Raw genomic sequence first — 16,123 nt, 5'->3', positions numbered from 1 at the left:
TAAAGATAGAAAACTCTCCATTCTAGCACACCACTTTGATTGGTTTCACTGATAGAGAAGTATTCCCAAGAAGACTATCTCCAAATTATTTGGAAAGGTGCTTGTATCCTACTTGAAAGTCTTAGGATTAGAAACTTTTGAATGCACTTTCTTAGGATCTATAAAGAAAGCCTTTGAAAGTGGGGCCCTAGAACCAAACATTCCATATATGGATCCTTGAAAACCACCCATTGTATTCCCTACATCTAGGTTTTTCAGAGAACCACACATTCTTTTGGGGAACAAAATGTAGTCAACAATAAAACCAACATTAGAATAATACACCACTCTAGATGCATCTTCCCAATCCAAAACTACTAGAAATCTATTTCCACTCTTCCCACCTGAACCTACTCTAGAGCATACCATCTAACTTCACTTCTCATTATTATGTAAGTTTTAATTTTTAACAATTATTTGTGGATGCATGTGATCAAATTATAAAATATTTATTTGGTGTAAAAGGTTTGATGTTTTTCAATACCCATTTATAACTCTAAGCACATGTTCATATAAATATAACAAAGATCATAAAAAGAGACATTTCATTCCACAAAGTATGCAAAGAGACCAAGATCTAAAATTGAAATCATGAAAATGGTACAAGGTGTGTTCACCAATGAAGATGAATACACAATCCAAAAGGAGAATATGAAATCTAACTTTAAAGTTGGAAAAATGAGACATATAGGGTTCACCAAAATGTTATGTGGGTGACAAGTAAATGAGTTTCACAACGTAAACTATGCATGTTAAATTTAGTGACAAAATGATTTCCACATTAAACATTAAAAAGAAGAGAAAGTGGAGCTTGTAAATATAACTCTCAATATAAACCAAGTTAATTTAAGACAAATCCAAGTATGAGGATGTCAATTCTAAATCAAAATTATATCAAAGAAGTATGGAAACATATTCTCTTTCATGCAATGTTAATTTCTTTAATATGTTAAATGAAAATTTAAAAATGATTTAATTGACTTATTGACTTAATTGACTTAATGATTTAAATGATTTAATTTAAATGACTTATTGACTTAATGATTTAAATGATTTAATTTAAAAATTTAAAAATGACTTAATTGACAACAGAATCTCTCCAGATCAGCCTACAAGATGCAAATGTCCTTTCCCTCCTTACGTCTCTTGTTATTTAGTAGTTAGGTCTAGGTTGCCCATAGAATTCTAGAATTTGTTTGGGGGCCCATAGTGAAAGAAGAGAAAAACTAGTAGTTTATCCTATTGACTAAGAGGCCAAATCCACCTGCCTATTCCACCTAGCACAAATTGTTATCGATGCCCAAGTATAAGATAGATCTAATTGTTGGATATATGAAATCAACCCACTTAAATTATGAAAATGGGTATATTCTAAAAGTGAAATAATTAATTAAGGAATTATCTTTAACTATGTGAGAGAATGTGTCTTCCACATTGAAAATCATGGACCTAAAATAGTGACATAATTTATGACTAGGAATCTATGATGATGACAAAAATTTTGATATATGATTGGAAAGATCATTTTAGTAAGAGAACTATTGAAGAAGTATTTTCAATCTTTTTTTGTCACTGATGTCAACTTGCTATATGTTGGTAGGACAATTGCTTATATGTTTCAACCAATATCACTTAGTTGATTGATGAGAAGGCTTTGATCTACATGATGTAACAAAAGTACCTAGAGGAAAATTTGAATTATGATTATGTATTGATCTGTAAGAATTAGTTAAGACAATGATAACATAATGTATTGATGATCTACTTTGAGGTTGCAAAATGATTGGCTATACTTAGAAAGTTTAGAAGAAAAAGATTGGACAAAGTTCATTTGCTAAGCTTGACCAAATTGATGGAAGGTGCTAAGAAAATTTAGTGAAAACCAAGAAAAAGGTTAGTTTTAGTTGATTGAAAGGAATTTCTAATGGGTGCTAAGAAAACTAATAGGTTATGAGCAAGATAGTTGGAGCCAAGTGATTTTGAGTTGATGTCGAGCATTAGTAAAATCTAGTTGATGAGTGATTTTATAGTAAATGCTAAGTAACACAGTGTGTGTCGAGCATCAATAAATTGATAATGTTGAGCTATTGCATTATGAAAAAGATCAAAGATTCACCAAATAAAAGCTAACAAGTTTGTTTTCTTGGAACTTTTGAATCAGGAGGAAGATAAGATTGATGAGTTGGAGGCACATAATCTTATGTAAACCATTTTTGAAGGTAAAATCAAAAGGAGAAGCTTCTAGAGAAGACAAGCTATGGGGTAGATACATTGTATCCTACCTAATCCATCAAAAACCCTAAATTTTGAGATGGACAATGAGTGGGAAAAAAGTTCTAATTTCCTATATGTAGGGATGTCTAGTAATGAAGCAATGTTGGATTGACGTTAGAGAGTTTTGGAAGCGAAAATCTAACAAGGAGAAGGAAGAGGGTTTTCTTCATCAAGTGACCAAAGAGAAGAAGTATGGAATCGCAAGCTAAGCAAGAAGGCTTAAAAAGGATGAATTCTTGAAGGGTGAACAAACTGTTAGGGTTGGAAAGATTGGAAGCCAAGAAAAGTTGAGGACTGAATAGAGATTTTTAATTTGCAAGTAAGGTTGTAAGTTGTATTAGATCAAAGCACTACCGTTACTTTCTAACAATTGTATCAGATTAGGATAAATCCTTTGGAGAAAGGTTGACTTAACAATTATTGGAAAATCCTTTAACACAGGGTGGCATTCCAATTAAATGGCCTAAAGTCCTCTAGCAAGGCTCACTTTTAATAGGGTGATTGAAATCCCTTAACTAGGTCACATTTAACAGTGTGTGTTGTAACCTTTAACAAGGTTAGCCTTTAATAGGGTATCACTTTAGAAGAGTGAAAAAGGAGTAGCATGTTATTGGTGATTTTTCCCAAATTGGGTTTCCATTTTAAATGATTGTGTCAAGTGTGCTGATGGATATGTTTTGTTTTATGCTTTACATTTCTACATGTTAATGTTACAATAACATATCAGTTTTGTTTAACACACAATGAATGCATGCATGATTAAGAAATTTTTATGGGTGTATTAAATTATGAAAAGTTATATTTGTACATGTGGACCTTGAATAACTAATTCACCTCCCTTCTCAGTTATTTTAAAAGAATTCCAACAAAAAAGACCCTATTTTTCTTAGACCTCTATCAATGGGTTGACTTGCTAATAATATATCCAGATAGTTTATGGGAAGATGGACACATTCCCAAGATACTACAGAAAAGTTGTCCTAACATCTTTGGAAAGGTTATAATGAGTATTTTTTGGATTTTTAGCCACAATTTAGATATGTTGCTCCTACACACAAGAAAATTTATTTTTCTTGTTGGGGGAGGTCTTGCATTGATCAAGTTCCTAGTTTAGAAATTAACAATGTGGAATTAAATATAATATAAATAATAAAAGGAAGAAAGACAAATATAAATATTCATCTTTCTTGATGGGACTATTTTCAATAAGGATTTCACATGGCTTATGCGTTATAGATGTTGAATTCATAAAGAAGGATGTAGAAAATCTCTAGAAATAAAATGTATGTACTAAAACCTCATCATGGAGCCATGTACACAATGTGCATCAATGAATAATATGATGAATGCCACAATTTGGATCCTATCCTTGATAGCCAAAAATATACTAGATCTTGATAAGGAAATTCTCACAGAGGATCCTTGAATCTTGAGTACCCTAAATTCTTAAAATTCCTTAGGAAAAATTGCTTACTTGATTGTTTGAGTTCCACTAATAGCTCCTTGTAAATTTTATGATGATGATGGATGTGAAAATGAGGTTCCTGGGCTTACTTTTACACTATTTCTTGGGCACAAAATTAAAGGAAATTAATGGGTCACTTGATATTTAAATTGTAGCCCAAAGAATAACCTCACTCTAGGAGCTAAAGTATCTAGAAAATAGATAAACCTAATTCAACTTATTATATAAGAGGTCAATTTTGATCTATTCTTGAATAGGTCTATATGGGTCAAACTATTCGAGGGTTGGTCCAAAAATATCTAACCATGAGGTCTTAGAAATTGTGTAGATTAAAATACAAGAAGCAAGACAAATGAGAGAAAGAGATGATTCAACATGAGTCCATTCATGGTCCATACGGTTATTAAATAGTAGGAGATAAAAGGTACTAAATGATGGTTGCTTCCATTTTCAAATAGTACGATCACTTGATCTATCAATGCAAATATATTTCTTGTCATATCAAAGTTACATCTTACATCACAAAAGGTATATATACATAGACATGTTGCATTGATTTCTATCATTTCAAAAAATTTCATTTCAATACATGAGTAATCACAAACTTTAGTGGGAAACTTGAATAAATTTGAAAATTTCTCTACCAATATTTTAGTTACATCATTTTTTTCTATATAACTCTATTAGTATTATTTTAACAAAAGTGAAATGGGAAAACTTTCAAGGACAACCATGAAATCATATAAAATTTATGTCAGTGAAAGTTTCAAATTAGACATAAAAATTCACATATGTTTCTATTTCATTACCAACCTCATAGTATATCCTTCATTTCATATTACATTGAATTGCTCTTCTTGTATTGAAAAAAATGCATAATTCACCATACCAATTTTTTTTATTTTTTTTTTCTAGTATATTCTTTGTGTTGATTAAAAAAGGAAAGAAGAGAGTGCTAAACCCAGAAAACAACAATAAGAAAAGACCATCTCTACTTTGGGTCATTACAACCAAGCAATACAGAAGAAAACTCTTACCATAGTAGTCAGAGTCCCACCTAGAACTTAAAGAACCATAAAATAATAAAAACATGCCATGTTTTCTAAATAGTTTAAAGTATCCAAATCTAAAACTAATAGAAGTCTAAACTTTAAACTACAAAAAATAAGTTAACCAAAACAAAGATCTTGCTACCCCAAAAATAGTGGGGATTTATAGAGTTAGTAGTGATAAAAAAACTAGATCTACAACATTAACGACATAACAACATAATTTAATAAACCACAAATAAAACTAGTAACCACCAGAGATCTAAAAATGTGCGAATAATATAGAAAGGATGAGTTTGTTTTGATTGATGTTCTTTGAATCTTCATTAAGGTACTTGATCTCTTCCATCCATTTCTCAATCTGTATGTCACTCTTAATTTCATTGCACTTTTCCTCCTTGACTTGGCTCACCTTTCTTTTTTTACTCTTCCTATTGATCATCCCAAACACAACCTTTCTCATAATTTCTTTGTGCGCCTTGCAAATTATGGAACAACCACACCTAGCTCAAGTCTAGTGATGGCCATATTGAACTTATTGTTTAGCTCACCAATCTTATCGGTAATTCCACCAAAACATTTTTAAATCACTTTTGAAGTCTTCTAGCTATCTTTGGACATAAGTACGAGCGAAATATTTTTCCTTGACCTCAATTTTATCAGATGACTTGAAGTCTTCCTCCCCATAACTTTTAACATCCACCCCCACTTTTTATTTCTTTTGGAATATAGGCTTCCTCATAAGAGCATCCCTAAGCCTTCTTTGATGTTTCCTTCATTTTTGTCTCTTCCACCTTATTGTCCATTTGAGAATAGTGGGTGTCCTTACTTTCTTCTTTGTAGCTCTTCCCTTGTTTGTTTTTAAGTTTCACAAATTTTCTTTCCATAGAACTAGTATTACCCTTCTAAATTTTGGAGTTCATGGCTCTTTCCTCCACCTAAAAATCAAAGAACTCCTCCTCACTATTATTTTCAATGTCAATAATGTCATGCACCATTCTCCCTTTTTTAGGGGTACTAGCAGGGCTAGATTTAGTAGAAGCATTCTTAAATTTTTTGGGTGGTTCAAGCAAAAGGAATTGTTCCATGTTAGTATTAAGTGTCTTGGGCTTGGAGGATTGATGGATTTATGTGTCATGAGGTAGCCCTAGATGGGTCTTTTTCTAATAAAATTTCTTCATTAACCACTAGGGATTTAGGTCCTTTAGGAGTATTAGGGTTTTCAATGGGCATGAGACAACTATCAAACCCTAATGGGGAACACAAACATGATGGTAGAGGAAAAAAATGAGCAATTGGTGGAATGGCAAGGGGCATTTCACCTAGGACAATGTTGTTCACCAAAGAGAAATACAGGAAGAACGGGATGTTCACTTATCCCCCATGATGCAACACATTAAGAAAACGGAAATGGTAGCCATGATAGGTTGTATACCAATCTTCAAGAGTGAAATACATAATTAAGGAGTAACAAATGGCTCCAAAGGTACTAGGAAGGGATAACCTGTCATACCCAATTCTAGAACTAACTCTAATAGGTTTTTCATTCCTTCAAAGAATTTATGCCTAAATTTTCTATAATCTAGAGTACCTTTTTCTTCAATTTACACACCAACACATTCCATGCCTATTTCTTCACCAATCAACCTAAATGTCACAATGAACTTGATACTCCTAATATCGACCCAATCCTTGTTCAATGAGTTAGTAAACTTAGTCAAGAGGGTGATATTCTAGACTTTCATCACCAATATATAAGGATATAATCCCTCCTTGAAAAGGCAACCCCAAATATCCTTATTCTACTCCAATTCTTTTTTTGTTTCTAGCTTCCACACATTTTTGTAGGCTACCTATGATGTTCTCCTTCTAATACAACTACTTAGTTTTTTTAGCGCCCCAAGATAAGCTTGACTGCACCTCTATCTATAACCCTGCTCCCCATGGAAGCTTTCTTCAAATCTAAGGAGTACGAATGTTGGTAAGATACTTAGAAAGAAGAGCCAAACTTTCCATTTGCAAATAAAGGTGACTATAATTATGAGACTTAGATGTTAAAAAAATATTGCCACAAATCTTTCTCTTGTTGTCAGCTCCACACCTTTTCACACATCTGGATGCTTCCCTACCATTGATGCGACAAAAGTAGTAAATCATGTTGAAATGCGATAGAGACCACCATGGTTGAGTGGGATACTTTCCAACTCAATGCCATAAATATCTAACATCAAAATAGTTAACCCTCTTAAGGAATAAAATAGAGATATAGGGATTAAGATTCACATGATATAAATTTATTATTAAAATGATATGGAAAATCCTTTTCAACATCACAAGGTGTAAAGCCTCATTAATGTGATAATCACAAATCATACTTGGACACATCAGAGTAGTATTCTTTTGTTTAATGATAATAGGGTGAGAACTTTTCTCACTAGTCTACTTGGTCTTCCATCTAGCACTTCTAAAACTTATATCATGTACTATTATATTTTTTGTAATCATTTAAAACAATTTTATTTAATTCTTGGATCCCCTCCATCTTAGTCACCATCTTCCATTCTTGATGGTTTAGCATCTATATAGCCATGTAGTCCACATTTGTATTTCATTATCTAAAGGTCTATATGATTAGCACATTGTTGAAAGACGAGAGTCTTCTTTTCCAATCATCAATTATAGGGGATATAATCCAAGGGAACTTGACTCTATTTAAAATGAGGTCAATAAAGAGCTTTGAATTTCCCTCCAGATCAAATTTTTCGTCTCCAAGATCTTGCAAAGTTTTAATACCCAACCGGATAGCTATAACCTCGATATAGTTATTGGACCTTATACCCATCAACTTTGTGAAGCCAAGGATAATACCACCTTTCCAATCTCTAAAAATTCCTCCTACTCCAACTTCCCCAATATTTCCTTTGAAGCATTTATCTACATTACATTTCAGCCATTCCTTCTTAGGAAAAATCTAGTAGCAATTTTTCCTTTTCCAGATTTTCTACTAGTTGCTATTAATCAAGGTTTTTTTTATATTCTATTTTTGTTTTAACCATAAAATGGGGAACATAAGGATATTGGGGAAATGAAAATAATTTATACTATCTCTAGTGAGGTTTTTGATGATATGGAAGATGGGGCCAGATTCCCTCTTTTTATCTCCAAATATTATATTATTTTTCTATTTTCCAAACACATCATCTAACCATAGGATGAATAATTTCCCAAGAATTAGCTAAGATAGGGTGAGAGAAGGGAAACACCTTCCACTGTGATATCATGTTCTTAATTTTTTTGTAAAAACTATGGCAAGATGCCACACCTTGAGCACCAAATTCCAATCTTGTCAATGGATAGGAAATTTAACATAATATGATTAATATAATCAACATTCTTTCCACAAAGGGTATATCTATTACTCAATATGAACCCACATTTATCTAGGTTTTTGAGAGTGACGATTTTCGCATGAGCCACAACCCACCAAAAACAATTTTATTTTTGTTGTAGGTTATAGATCTAGATAAGTTTCTAGAATTTCTTAGCAACAGAAGAATCTTCAAGCACTATGTAGGATGAAATAACAAAGAAGAGGTCATTCTTGTTATATCTCTAGAACAATTTTTCCTCCTTGGCTTGATTGAAGAGAGTAGTGTTAGGGAGTAAGTTCATAAGAGAGATCACCCTCTCTTTGCTAACATGACTAATTCTTCTAGTCTTTGATTGGACATGCCACGGGATAATAAAGTCCTTCCATATGGCATTACTATTCCCATTCTAAGTAGTTTTCCACTTTCTCCCCCACATACATCTTCAACCAATCAATCAAACCCTGGTCATTCACCACCTCCTTAATAGGAACCTCTATTGGAATTTATTAGAATAACTAAGAGGGAGGGTGAATCAGATAATAGCAATGTCTATTTGAATTCTTTAGAATAACTAAGAGGGAGGGTGAATCAAATATCCAAGGTTGAGATGTACAAATAAAAAATTTCATAGCTTAGTGAACCCATATCCATAAAACATATTCATGCATGCATCCATTAGACCATACAATCACTTAAACTTTTAGATTACTATCCTAGGTCAAAAAGCTTTGCAAAAATATAAACATGAAAAAATAATAGATTCAATAACACACTTGACACAAGGATTTTATGTGGAAACTCAATTTGGGAAAAACCACCAGTAACATGTTGCTCATTCTTACTCTTCTAAAGTAATGCCCTATAAAAGGCCAACCTTGTTCAAGGTTACAATACACACTATTAAATGTGACCCAGTGAAAGGATTTCAATCACCCTATTAGGAGTGACCCTTGTTAGAAGACTTTAGATCATTCACTTGGAATGTCACCTAGTTAAAGGATTTGGAAATGACTGTTAGGTCAACCTTAATCCAAAGGATTTACAAATGACTGCTAGGTCAACATTAATCCAAAGGATTTACCCTAGACTAGTACAATGATTAGAAAATATTAGTAAGGCTTGATCTAATAACAAATTACAACTAACATATAGATTATAGATCTCTATTTCAGTCCTCCATTCTACTTATCTTTCACACACTTTAGCTCTAATAGCTTGTTCACCCTTCAAGCATTCATACTCTTAAGCCTTCTTGCTTTGCTTTCCAATAGCAGTCTCTTCTATTTAGTCACTCAATGAAGCAATACCTTAGACCTCTTATCTAACTTAGGTTCTCGAACATGACTAATCTTTCTTTTAATTAGTCATCTCTAAAATAGAAAATTAAGATGATTTTTCATTCAACCTCTATTATCCATTTTAAGGTTAGGCAGGATTCAATAAATCTACCCATTCTTTTAATATTAGTCCCTTCTGGAAATTTCTCCAATCCTCTTTGAATTCACCTCAAAATGGTTTACCATGAATTCTATGCCATCAACTCATCATAGTTATCTTCCATACACTTTACAAAATTCAAGAAAAAAAATAGTTGGCTAAAAATTTTCAAATCAACAATTTAACATAAGTACTAGCATTTGACATCAATATGCTATCACTTAGCTTCCAAACTATTATTCCACTCATCTTCAACTAGATAAATCGACATCAACTAAAGTTTACTAGTGCTCCACATCAACTAAACTTTACTTGACTTACATTGTATAATTGACAAACACTAAATTTTCACTTTTCTTGGCTCCAACTAATTTTCTGTTTGACTTGCACTCACTATTCTTGGTAGCTATTGTCCACTTGGTCAAGCTTGGTAGACTCAATTCTTCGTACTTGTTCTTCTAGACTTAGTCAGTATATCCAACCTTTGTAGCCTTAAGTAGATAACCAATACACTATAACATCATTGTCTTAACTAATCTTTGTGCTCCTTTTTCTTACCTTAACTCAACCTTTCTTCTAGGTCCTCTGTTACCACATTTGAACAAATCCTCTTCATCAATCAAACCATTGATAGTACTCAAATCAACTAAGCGATTGTCTTACCAGCAAGTAGTAGCTTTAACATTAGTGAAAAAACAATGATTGAAACATATTTTCATACTTATGTCAATCTATTTTCAACAACCTCATCCTTTCATATTTGTTCCCATATAAGTATTTTTCTACAATTTTCTATTTGGGTGTGACTACCTCTTCTAATTAGGCTTTTGGTTTTCAAAATTTTCTTACATAGAACAGAGCTACCATTGGGGTTATTCTTTCTATGATATGAACAAGAAGACCCATAAGATGAGTATTTAGCCTTTAGGATTTTTGTTAGTCTTTAACTCCTAAAACTAGCCAACCTAGCTTAGAGACAAGAGCTTTTTTCATACCTTTTAGGTTTATGACATGCAGGCCATAAATCACCTTAGGTTTTCAATCCTGATTCTAGTTGACAAGAGCCATTTTCTTCTTTTCCTCAACTCCCAACCATAGAAATTTCTTTAAGATTCTTTCCAAGATATCTACTAGCTTTGTAGGCATTAAGGAAAAGTACATAAGGTACACAAGAATACTTTTGAGGCATGCTTTAAGAAGAAGGAGCTTACCCCCAAAATTCAAAATTTTTTCTTTCCAACCAACCAATTTCTTTTTAAATTTCTTAATGACACTATCCCAGTAGTAATGGTTGGATTTTTCTTCAGAGAAAGAGAGACCAAGATACATATTTGAGAGACTTTGGATTTGGCATTCTAGTTCAGCAAAAATGATTCTTTGCATTTCTTATTGAGTGTTAAAAAATAAGAGTTTTCTCTTATGAAAGTTTATTAACTGGCTAGATAGATTTTCATAGTTATCTAACAGGAGTTCCAAGCCTTATATTAAGAGATGATATTATCTCCAAATACGATAGTATAATCCTCAAATTTCTCATGAGTAGTGGTGGGGATATTAGAGGTCACTTTGACACCATAGAGAGCTCTAGAGAGTTTTGGTCTTTTCAGGTTCTTTCTTGGGCACTTGCCACAACTATAAATAGGTAAGGGGCGAGGGGGTCTCCTTGTTTAAGGCCTCTACCAATAGTGAAAAACCTTGAGGGGGCACCATTGACAAGAACAACATAGATCATAGAGGTGGCATAGTTCATAATCATCTTATTGAACTTACTAGACAAGTCAAATTTAGTAAGCATTTTATCAAGGAATGACCATTTCACCCTAGCATATGCTTTAAAAATGTTGAGCTTGAGAGCCATTGTTGTTTTAACATTGACATTCAAAGAGTGTAAGGTTTCTTGAGTCATAATGAAAACATCCATAATTTTCCTCCTACCAACAAAGCTTTTTGGTTTTTTTGAAATGATTTTTCCCAAGATTGGCTTATTCTTGTTCATTAAAACATTGATCATAATTTTTTAAATAGTATTAAAAAGACTACGAGAGAGAAACTCTTCAATGTAGCTAGGGTGATTTTTTTTAGTAATGAGAACAATGTAGGTTCAATTAGTTTCATTTTCCATATTACCAGTTCTAAAGAAGTGACATACAACTTAAAAAATATCCTCTCCCACAATGTCCCAATATTTCTCAAATTTTTTTGGGGGGAACCCATCTAGGCCCCGATATTTAAAGCCTTGGAAGGAGAAAGTAGTAATTTTGACTTCTTCACTATCAATCTTTTTGGTCATTGCAACATTGTCCTCAAGAGAAACAAGCTCAGGAATACAATCTAGCTGATCATGGGGGTCTTCAACACCATCATCGAAACCATCCCTTTGACAAAATTAATTAATGGCTTCAGTATTGATATCATTTTCTTCTGTAACCACCTTATCATTATCCACTTTAAGAGATATGCTTTTTTTCAACTCTTGTGTCAAAAATTAGTATGATTGAAGAATCTAGTGTTCATTTCTCCTTAAGTAAGACATTAGATGTTAGATTTCAGCTTATAGAAGGTTTCTTCTTTGGTCGTGATAGAGAGCCATTGGTCTCTACAGGATCTTTCAAAATTTTGGAAGTCTAGGTCATTTGAATTATCTTCCACTTTCTTCTGGGAGATTAGAAATTTACTTTCCGAGCCCTTTTTCTTATCAAATATATTTCCAAAGGATGGTTTATTGCACTCCTTGACCTTCTTATTGATAAAATCCAACTTAGAGTTAAGGTTTAAAAGAGGAAAAGAATTGGTTAGGGTCTTCCACTATCCATCTACAAGGTCTCTTAACTTTCCATTGGACTTCCACATTATCTTAAATCTAAAAGTGCCAATTTTTCTTTTTTCCTAGTTTCCATTCCATGAGAAAAGAACTATTGTCTAACCCTATTCTTGCTTTCGCTTCCATGAATAAGTCATCAATATTAGTCTAGTTGAACATCAAAGAAAACCTATCCAATCTAACTTGGATAAAGCTTTTTCCCTATCTCTAATTGGACCATGTAGACCTCACCCCTTTGAGGTCCAAATATAATAAAATTTTTGCTTGGAAGAAGTCTTTAAGTTGTGCTATACTATCAGTGAAGTTCTCAAAGCCCCCTATTTTCTTTGAAGGGAGAAGAGGAGTGTTGAAATATATAGCTAGCATCCATCTAACATTCTAGTTGTTACACAATATATTTTCAAGGACTCCCATTGTTATTTTCTTTTTCCTTTTGAGTTCAAAGTGTAGATGATCACTAAATTCTAGTACCACCCAGTAATAATATCATGGCATACTAAAACAATGGAGTTTACATCAGAGTTAAAAAGAGTACTTGATTTTTTTCACATTCCAAGCAATAGCTAAACCTCTAGAAGCACTATTGGCCTCATTAGAAACCTAAGAAGCCCTCAACAAATGTAAGGCATTGCCTTGTCCAATTTATCTTTACTCATCTTAGTTTCTTGAATGAGCATCATATCAACCTCAAAATTAAGCAACACACCTTTCAATGAATGCTACTTAAAGTGACTATACAATCCTCTAAAATTTGAGGAATGTATTCTAAGCATACAAAAGTGAAACCACTCTAGCTTTTCATATAGGAAAGACCTTCAATCCAAAAAAATAGTTAACACCTAAGAGGGCTTCATTTCCTGCTAGGATATTCTAGGGGTCCCTCACCCCTTTAGTGGTTCCTTTCACCCTTGGAGGTGTATGACTCTCCTGTCTTTACCCACATCTATTTTTATCTTCCTTTTGTTTTTCTTATCAACTACTATACACACCACCTCCTCCAACATTGGAGAATCATAATCCCCATCTATCCCCAACCTTGGATTAGGATAAAAAAGAGTAGTTCCTCCCATCTTGAAGGAGATGTGACCTTTGAAGGGAACTCAAAAGAGGACCCTAGCCTAGGGATTACCATAGAGATATAGGATTTACTAGCAAGAGAATTATCAAGGGATGAGGGACTTATCACCCCAATACAATTAGAGGAGGATGTTCAAGAAGCCCCAACTAACATGTCTAGAATCTTTTGTTGTGTTGGGTTCAAAAGGTAACCTCCATCTCCTTTAAAGGGAGAAATTGCACACTTAGAAGAGTACAAAGTAACAAAGTCCCTAGCTTTAGATCCTTGAGCATCTAGGGGTTTACAAGGCTCAAGGATAGACTCCAAAACCTTGGATTTAGGTCAAGGGTAATCCCCATCCCCTCCTTGCTAATTGGGCCTACACTAGGGATCTCCATCTACAAGGGAGGGTTAGTAACAACTTTCCTAGATCCATTAGTTGGGGCTATAGTAGGAGATACTAAGTTAGAAAGCTTAGTAGTATAGGTCACATCTAAATGCCTAAACCTTTTACATTTTAAATAGAATAAATCTACCTTCTCATAGAACAGGGTTTGGATGAAGGATCCATGTCAGAATCAATAGTGACTTTCAAAAGAAGAACTTGATTAACTATTATGTTGACACAAATCCTGGCAAAGAAGAGGTGAGATTTGGTTTTGGTACCTTTTTCAATTATCAGGAGTGATATGAAGGATTCTACTATACCTTTAAAAATCTCATTATTCCAAAACTCCAAGGTCAAACCTAGCAATCATACCCACATTGGGGCATGATTCCCCAAGTCAATGGTTGGGACTAGCTTAGGTTTACATTTGTGAATATCGAGGATATTTCTTGTGTTCACTCCAAGAGTCTAAGGGCCATTTGTGAGGACATAAGATACGTCCTCTTGACAAATGAAGGAGAAAACAAATAAATCATTTACCAGGGTACTAATGTTAATACTCCCTTTTAGGGACCAGGCACTATAGGTCTAAATAGGGGAAATTTCCCAACCAAGGTAAGCCCAAAATTATTCACTGTTGCATCAATAATCTTGTTAGGAACATAGATGGTATGACCAGAGACATGGCAAGAGCTTTTTTCTTTGTAGGAGGATAGGAGAAGAAAGGATTACTAAACACCTTCTTAGCAAACAAAACATGAGGGGTTGAGGGTTCATTGGATTTTCCTCCCACCAATAGGAAATAAGAGGGAGGAAGGGCTTATTCCAATGAGGCATCCACAAAGAAAGGATGACATTGTTAACTGCCTTGGCCAACCAAGAGCGACATGTTGTAGAGATCATTGATGTAGATACATTAGTATATTGTTCCTCATAGAAATGTTATACTAATAATTTTTGCCAAAGTATTCCCTTAAATGAATTCTGACTCATGATTTATTTACTTATATTCTTTGTTGAACCTAAGCAAACCTATCAAATTTATTTAGTCCTAGATAATTATTTTATGATGCTAAAAATCCACCAACTATAATGTGATACACATTTCTTTTTTTATAAAACATTAAATAATTATTTTTGATAATGAAGGTAGGGAAGGTCTATGAACCCATAGAATAGTTTACAACTTGTAATCTTGTATGAGCGTCCTAAGGGATTCTAGCGAAGCAGAAAGCTAGAGTAACACTAGCCAACAAGGCTAGCCAAACCTACAAACAGAAACCAAATATTGATAATTCTTGTCCAATTAAATATTTTATGTTATTAAATTTTTGGACAAAATAAATCTTCCATAGTTCAAAATAAATTTTTGTAGTACATGCAATCGCCCTACTCAAAATGTTGATATAATGTTTATCTTCTTCATTAAAATATATTTGATATTGACCTCTTGCCATTTTCTAACATTTGTATTCTTTTAGTACAAATAAAATTCTATTCATGAATTTTATTACATTTTGACTTGTCTATGCATAATATTCAATAACCATTTTCAAATCAACAACCTTCTACTATTAATGTTGTGAAATAAAATTCTCAAGAACTCAGAACTATGACACCCTATGAATTTTTAACCTTCCTCTCATCTTATTTATAGAATTATGTACATGTTTTCCACTAATGCATAAACACTAGAAATCTAATTGCAACCTTTGTCAAAGAATTGACATTCCTACACCACTTTTTATTGTATGGAAGAACTCCATTATACTAATTAAACTCAAGAGAATTATGCACCTTTTTTTCCACTAATGCAGTGGATTGAATAAACACTAGAAATCTAGTTGCAACCTTTGTCACAAAATCAACATTCCTATACCACTTTTTATTGTATGGAAAAAATCCATTATACTAATTAAACTCAAGTTGGTATAATCTATTTTTGTATAGGATGAACTTAACTTAGATTCTTGAATTTTCCTTGTAACTTTATACTTCATAGTGACTATGATATTCATTTTATTCTAACAAACAAGAAAATTACACAATGTTAAAAACATAATATTGACTACAATCACAAAGTTCACTAAAAGTTTGAAAAATAAGGTATCCACACCTTTAAAAGAACACATTTCACACACTAATAAATGTATATTACACAATTGTAAAATAGAAAAAAAATTCACATCATTAGTATCTCATTTTAAAATAGGAAAAAAATT

Source organism: Cupressus sempervirens, chromosome 9, assembly GCF_028749045.1.
Source record: "Cupressus sempervirens isolate cs-2001-9-10 chromosome 9, ASM2874904v1, whole genome shotgun sequence".
NCBI lineage: Eukaryota > Viridiplantae > Streptophyta > Pinopsida > Cupressales > Cupressaceae > Cupressus > Cupressus sempervirens.
Note: the sequence above shows the minus strand (reverse complement) of the source record.